Source organism: Oryctolagus cuniculus, chromosome 8 (assembly GCF_964237555.1).
Source record: "Oryctolagus cuniculus chromosome 8, mOryCun1.1, whole genome shotgun sequence".
NCBI lineage: Eukaryota > Metazoa > Chordata > Mammalia > Lagomorpha > Leporidae > Oryctolagus > Oryctolagus cuniculus.
Genome location: NC_091439.1, coordinates 32,632,682 through 32,640,304, shown reverse-complemented (window position 1 = coordinate 32,640,304; position 7,623 = coordinate 32,632,682). Strand labels below are relative to the sequence as shown.

Genomic DNA, 7,623 nt, shown 5'->3' with positions numbered 1-7,623 from the left:
ATCATGCTCCCAACAGTGAGCCAAAACAGAGCTCCCTGCTTTGGAAAAAACAAACCAACAAATCAAACAGAGCCTTCATTGGTTGGAAGGCTTCCATGACTAGGGCCCCTGCAGTAGGACTGCTAAACCCAGCCCTACACAACAGGCAAGCCGTACACCTGCTAACTGCTGCCCAGGTAAGAGCCCCCAAATGAAGGTCAAACAAGATGGGTATGAAATCATGTTTATACTATCTTGGACAAGGCCAGACAAGTCTAGGACCCGGTCAGACAAGGCTAAAATATGTAGCCTCGCATCTGGTGATAGAAATTCTGTTAATTGCCTTTCCTTGGTGATATAGCATCCACATTCTTTTTACTTCTCAATAGGTTACTGTCTTTAATGTCCTTTTTTGTTTTGTGTCTAACAGAAGAAGACCAGCCATCCAGCTCCAGCTGCTTCTGAGACAGCTTTTTCAGCCTAGACATCAGACAAGATGACCAGTCCTCTAGACCGAGCAGAGCAGTTTTCCGAGGCCACCCTCAAACACCATGAGGCAGATAGCAAGAGAAAAATACCCATAAGCTGCTCTATGCCCATTTGTCAGTTCTGAAGAAACTACATACGATGGAATTTATCCTTTCTATCCCAATAAAATTATGGGTATCATCTCTAAAGGGGGGAATGTTTGGTAGAAACATTAGGTAGGAAGAAAGAAATTAGGCTATGTGTGTATGAAAGTGGCCTGAAGAAAATAGCATCTATAGAAGCTCAACTTGGAAACAACTCAGTATTTTACACTTCAAAGTCCTGCCAGTACCCTGATAACTTTCCAGGTGGTCTCAGGCCTTCTCTCAAGGAAAGCTCCCAAGACAATCCTCTCTCCTCAGCACCAAATGGGTTACCTGGCCTGATAAAATGGAGCAATAAAACCTTCACAGCTTTCCTCCAAGGCCGGCACCCCAGGAGAAGCTCCTCTGCCAAGTGGGCTCCCCATTCTAACAGCACTGAGTCGTAAACCACTGGGGGGGGGGGGGGGATTTTCTTAATTTACACTTGGCAAACACTTTGTCCTGGAGGAGGAGGAGGAACTGTAACTATCCCCTTAAAAACCCCAATCTGAAACATACCACATGTTCAGCACTCAGCTTTCTGTTGAGCCGCCCACCTGTCCTGCCAGGTGCATTCTCTCCATTTAACCATGTAACCTTGCTTCCCCCAGTCGGAGTGACTGCACACTCTCTCTCACATTCTGTTGCATCTGCTCTGACAGATGCCCTATCCCAATAAACCTTGCTGCTTTGCTTACCACTGCTAAAAAAAATAGTAAACTTTACAGCACATTACTCTTAGTATATAATTCAAGCCCTATGAAATTCACTCAATAGTGTTTTGAATGCTTACATTTTTCTCCAGGGTTCCACTAACTACATATATGCACTATTCCTACTGACAGCATAGATAATTCTAGAAAAAAAATAGTCTAACTATTCTAAATATTAATTTTCTTTTCTAGCTATTGTATTTTTCTACCATCAGAAATTTCAAAATGTGCAGTTTATTATAAAACATCATTAAAATTTAAAATATCAGTATTTTATATTATATAAAAATGATTGTTAATCAAATGATACTCTGCAAATTTTTTTTCCTAATGGAAATATGACACTCATCAAAACATACTGGCTTAGACATATTTAAATTAACAATATTCTTATTTCACATAATTAGCTAGAGATGAATATTTAACATTTAAAAATCTAGCATTTTTCCTATTTATAATCAAGCATTTGATTTAATAGATGTGGTAGCTCACTACTTTCAGCAGGATAATTATGTTTGATTTTCTAATTGGAAGAGGTATATGTATTTGTACTGGGGTTAATAAGCCATGCTTATTCAGCTGAGTCACTCAAATTCAAAAGGCCAGAGGGTTCTACTCTTTGTTGTATATGTATGTATTTTTTATTATATGCTAATAGAAGTTATGTGCATTAAAAAAATGTAATTAACTCTAAAAGTCTAATTTACTCTTGAATAAAGTATAATGTATATTCCCAGAAAGGAGGAATAAATCAAAATGCCGAATTTTAATTTATCAAAAATAATTTAGCATACATTGAAGATAATAAAATGTTTTAAATTTTGCATGGTTCAACTGATAGATTCTTAGAAACATATTATTGTTTTTCAAAAAATTGAAATCATACCATATTTTTATATAAATTGAAAGCAGTGTGAATGAGGTGTTTCTTTCTACTGGTTCTCATAAGTACAAAAGAGCCATCAGGCATCTCAATCAACATTCAAATGATTAGCATAAGAACATGAGCTGTGATATTGATATGCATAAATACTACTATTACAGTGTTTTTTTCTGTAAAACATGGAAGTAGTGTGCCTACAAGATAAATTGTACTCTTGAAAAATAATACATATTTACAATGAAAAGGCAATTCTTTTTTAAAATTATTTTATTTGAAAGTGGTAGAGAGAGAGAGAGAGAGAGAGAGAATATATATATTTCACTAATTTCTTCCCCAAATGGCCACAAGCACTAAGGCTGGGCCAGGCTGAAGCCAGGAGCCTAGAACTCCAATATTGTTCTCCCGCATGGGTAACGTGGGTCTAAGCATTTGAGTCATCTTCCAGTGCTTTCCAAATCACATTGGCAGGAAGCTGGACTGGAAGCAGAGCAGCCAGGGCTCAAACCAATGCTCTGATTTCCATAACTTTGTAAGTGGAAGCTTAACCCACTCTGCCACGTGCCAACCCCAGAAATCCAATTCTTATATTAAAATATTTACTTTCATAATAATCAATTCATTTCAATATAAAATATTACTCAAAGCTTATGGTAAAATGCTCATAAGCTGAAGTATAAAAGATACATAGAAATTTACTATAGAATCCTTGTAAAACTGAATTATACCATTTCTCAAAAGCTATATAGAAGTTTAATACTTTATTTTTTTAACTTTTATTTAATGAATATAAATTTCCAAAGTACAGAATATGGATTATAATGGCTTCCCCCCCATAACGTCCCTCCAACCCGCAACCCTCCCCTTTCCCACTCCCTCTCCCCTTCCTTTCACATCAAGATTCATTTTTGATTCTCTTTATATACAGAAGATCAGTTTAGCATATATTAAGTAAAGATTTCAAAAGTTTGCTCCCACACAGAAACATAAAGTGAAAAATACTGTTTGAGTACCAGTTATAGCATTAAATCTCAATGTACAGCACACTAAGGACAAAGATCCTACATGAGGAGTAAGTGCACAGTGACTCCTGTTGTTGACTTAACAAATTGACACTCTTGTTTATGGCCTCAGTAATCACCCTAGGCTCTTGTCATAAGCTGCCAAGGCTATGGAAACCCCCTGAGTTCACTGACTATGATCATTTTTAGACAAGGCCATGGTCAAAGTGGAAGTTCTCTCCTCCCTTCAGAGAAAGGTACCTCCTTCTTTGATGACCTGTTCTTTCCACTGGGATCTCACCCGTGGAGATTTTTCATTTAGTTTTTTTTTTTTTTTTTTTTTTTTTTTTCCCCAGAGTGTCTTGGCTTTCCATGCCTGAAATACTCTCATGGGCATTTCAGCTGGATCCGCATGCCTTAAGGGCTGATTTTGAGGCCAGAGTGCTGTTAGGACATTTGCCATTCTATGGGTCTGCTGTGTATCTCACTTCCCATGTTGGACCATTCTCTCCCTTTTTTATTCTATCAGCTAGTATTTGCAGACACTATTCTTGTTTATGTGATCCCTTTGGTTCTTAGTCCTATCATTACGATCAATTGTGAACAGAAATTGTTCACTGGGACTAGTGAGATGGCATTGGTACATGCCACCTCGATGGATTGAATTGGAATCCCCTGGTATGTTTCTAACTCTACCATTTGAGGCAAGTCAGCTTGAGCATGTCCCGAATTGTACATCTCTTCCCTCTCTTATTCCCACTCTTATATTTAACAGCGATCACTTTTCAGTTAAGTTTCAGCACTTAAGAAGAATTGTGTATTGATTACAGTATTCAACCAAAAGTATTAAGTAGAACAAACAAAAAAAAATACTAAGAGGGATAACATATTAAGCTGCTCATCAACAGTCAGGGTGAGGGCTGATCAAGTCACCATTTCTCATACTAAAATTCGAACTATACAGAGAAGATTAGCATGGCCCCTGCGCAAGGATGACACGCAAATTCGTGAAGTTTAATACTTTAAAAAGATTGTTTTCAATTAAAGGTTCTCTTGAATAACATGTGTTTTTTATTTGAATAAGACTTATCCTATAAATATATTTTTAAAAGATTTATTTATTTATTTGAAAGGCAGAGTTACAGAGCAGCAGAAGGAGAGAGAAATGGCCACAATGGCTAGAGCTGTGCTGATTCGAAGCCAGTAGCTGGGAGCCTCTTTCAGGTCTCCCACGTGTATGCAGGGGCCCAAGGACTTGGGCTATCCTCTACTGCTTTCCTAGGCCAGAGCTGGATGGGAAGTGGAGCTGCTGGGACTAGAACAGGCATCCACATTCCATGGTACTGGCCCCCTATTAATATTTTAAGCCACTAAAATAATCACTTATGTATAAAAGCTTTAGTTTGATGCTTGCGGTTTTGTTTTATGAAGATGTTGGAGCCAGCATTTTGGCACAGCAGGTTAAACCACTGCTAGCAATGGGGGCATCTCATATCAGAGTGCCTGCTTGAGTCCTGGACGTTCCTCTTTGGATCCAGATCCCCACTAAAATGACTTGCGTGGTAAAGTAACAGAAGATGGCCCAATTACTTGGGTCCTTGCCACTCGTGTAGGAGACCTGACTGGAGTTCTGCCTTGAGTCTGACTCAGCCCTAGTCATTGCAACCATTGGGGGAGTGAATCAGCAGGTGGAAGATCCCTCTTCCGCCCTCTGTCACTCTAATTTTTAAATAAATTAAAAATAGTTGTAAAGACAGCTTAATTTAAAAATTATATCATATCATATTTGTTGAATTAATAGACTATATTAAATATAGAAGAAGGATATATTGATAATCAGCATAACAAAAATTTCCTGAATAACATGACTATGATAGTAATGGTACATTTGGTGAAATTTTTTGATACATAATCCTATATGTTAATGAATTATTCATATAAAATTTAATTTTTATGCTCAGGCATTTTTCCACCCTGCTTTACTTAATTGCAACTCATTCAATTATTCATCATTTATTTTATTTAATACACTCAGTTTTGGGAGTAGACTTAATATGTACCGAATACTCTCTCTCTCTCTCTCTCTCTCTCTCTCTATATATATATATATATACACATATGCATATATGTATACATATACATATATATATATATGTATGTATACACCAGTTACTTTTTCAAGAGTAGTTGATTTAGGAGTGAACAAAATAGACTGTCTCTATCTTCTCAAGTTTAAGTTATGATGAGGAAGAATGGCAATAAGCATATAAAGAGAGAGAAATATTGAACAGTAAAAGAACTATTTAGAGCAAAATTGCAATACAGACTACAATTTTCAATAGGATTCTAAAGGATGCCATTTCCAGAAAATTAACATGTAAATAGAAACAAAATGAAATATGGAAGGCATGGGAATATCTGAAGGAAAAGTAGTTTAGCTGAAGATAAAATTCGAAGGTTATGACAGGTAGATATGCTTTCCATATTACAGCTAAAGTAAGAGGGAAAGCAGCAAGTTAGACTTGGTGACAGGAAGTTAATTTAGAGATGTGTGCAGGGAAAAGCATGCTGTTCTTCACAGCTATAGGCAAGATCCTGGACTCTCACTCTAAATTTGGTGTGGAGTCCTTGGTAAGATTTTGATGCACCTTGAATGAAACAAATTGCATGTGGTAATCCTATAGCTTTATTCTTTACATCTAAAGCAAACTACCTGGAATTTATTATTATCACTCCTTGTTTTTTATTTCTAACAGTGTGAAACAAGATATAATAGAAATATAGTGAGGTTAACAATACATAATTTTTCTAAAGACCATGTATTCTATTATACTAGCCTAATTATAAAAATATCATTTCAATGTTTTAAAATATTAATGAAGTATCTCAATTTCATTTTTAAATAAGTGAGCTGTGTTATTTAATTAGCAAGCATTTTATAAATCTTGACTTCCCAACAATCTTATAAGCCACAAGCCCACACACAAAGCATCTGCCTATTATCTCAGTGGACCACAGGGTCACTCCTATCTTGTGCTTCATTTACATGGTATCTATAATAATATGTACTGTTTAAAATATACTATTTAATATATTTTGATTTCAGAAAAATACCCATAGTAAAATAATATGTGCTCTGGTAGTACATTTCTGAGAATATTATGTTTCAAAATTTAAGTCAGTTAAATGTAGTACATTTAACTATACTTTAGTAAATTTTAAAGCTAGTTTTCTACTACATTGCATATACATTTGTAAAAGTCGTGTAAGTTCTTAATTTTTTTAGCTCAAAATATTTATTTGAAAGGCACATGCCAATAGTAAATAAACATATAAGGAATTTGTTGCTCAGTTCTGGTACTTGCCATTTGTACATGTCTATCTCATTAGTTCTTTAAAAATTCGATACTAAGCATTTGGTGTCAGATGTATATTTTGTAATTAGAGTATATCTTTTTCCACACTTGCCATATATTAAGTATTCAAGAGTTACATGTGGCTACTAGCTATGATATTGAAGGACTATCCTTTATACTCATATTGTTATCATATATACTTATCTTTCCAAAAAATCTGTATTGTTTTATATGCTTTTGAGCTTTATAAAAGTGCAACATACTTGATATAGTTTTAAATTTTAGAGGTTGCAATTTATTTGTGAGAGGATTAGTGTTTCTTGGAGCAATATTTCCTATTATTCAAATGATCAAAATCAACAAGTGATGGAACTTCAATGATACACGTGATACTTCATTGAAGTTGCACATTAAGAACCTGAGTGCTTCTGGTCTCAGAATCAGCCCTTAAGGCCTTCGGAACTGGCTGAAGAGCCCATGAGAGTATTTCAGGCATGGAAAGCCAAGACACTCTGGAAAAAAAAAAAAAATGGGCCATCAAAGAAGGAGGTAACTTTCTCTGAAGGGAGGAGAGAACTTCCACTTTGACTATGACCTTGTCTGAATAAGATCAAAGTCAGCGAACTCAAATGGTTTCCATACCCTTGGCAACTCATGACTAGAGCCTAGGGAGATTACTGACGCCATAAACAAGAGTGTCAATTTGTTAAGTCAACAAAAGGAGTCACTGTGCACTTACTCCCTGTGTAGGATCTCTGTCCTTAATATGTTGTACAATGTTAATTAATGCTATAACTAGTACTCAAACAGTACTTTACACTTCGTGTTTCTGTGTGGGTGCAAACTGTTGAAACCTTTACTTAATATATAGTAAATTGATCTTCTGTATATAAAGATAATTGAAAATGAATCTTGATGTGAATGGAATGTGAGAGGGAGTGGGAGATAGGAGGGTTGCAGGTGGGAGGGAAGTTATTGGGGGGAAAAGCCACTGTAATCCATAAGCTGTACTTAGGAAAATTTATATTTATTAAATAAAAGTTAAAAAAAGAACCTGAGTGCTCCATGGATTCAGTGCCTTAT

The 7,623-nt window shown here is 35.8% G+C and overlaps 1 non-coding gene across 1 annotated transcript; it reads left to right on the top strand.

Annotated features, from left to right (window-relative positions):
• Positions 1 to 4,106: 4,106 nt before the first annotated feature.
• LOC127483390 (U6 spliceosomal RNA) lies at positions 4,107 to 4,211 on the top strand. Its single transcript, XR_007909562.1, has one exon. It is a non-coding gene; the product is annotated as a U6 spliceosomal RNA (small nuclear RNA).
• Positions 4,212 to 7,623: the final 3,412 nt, after the last annotated feature.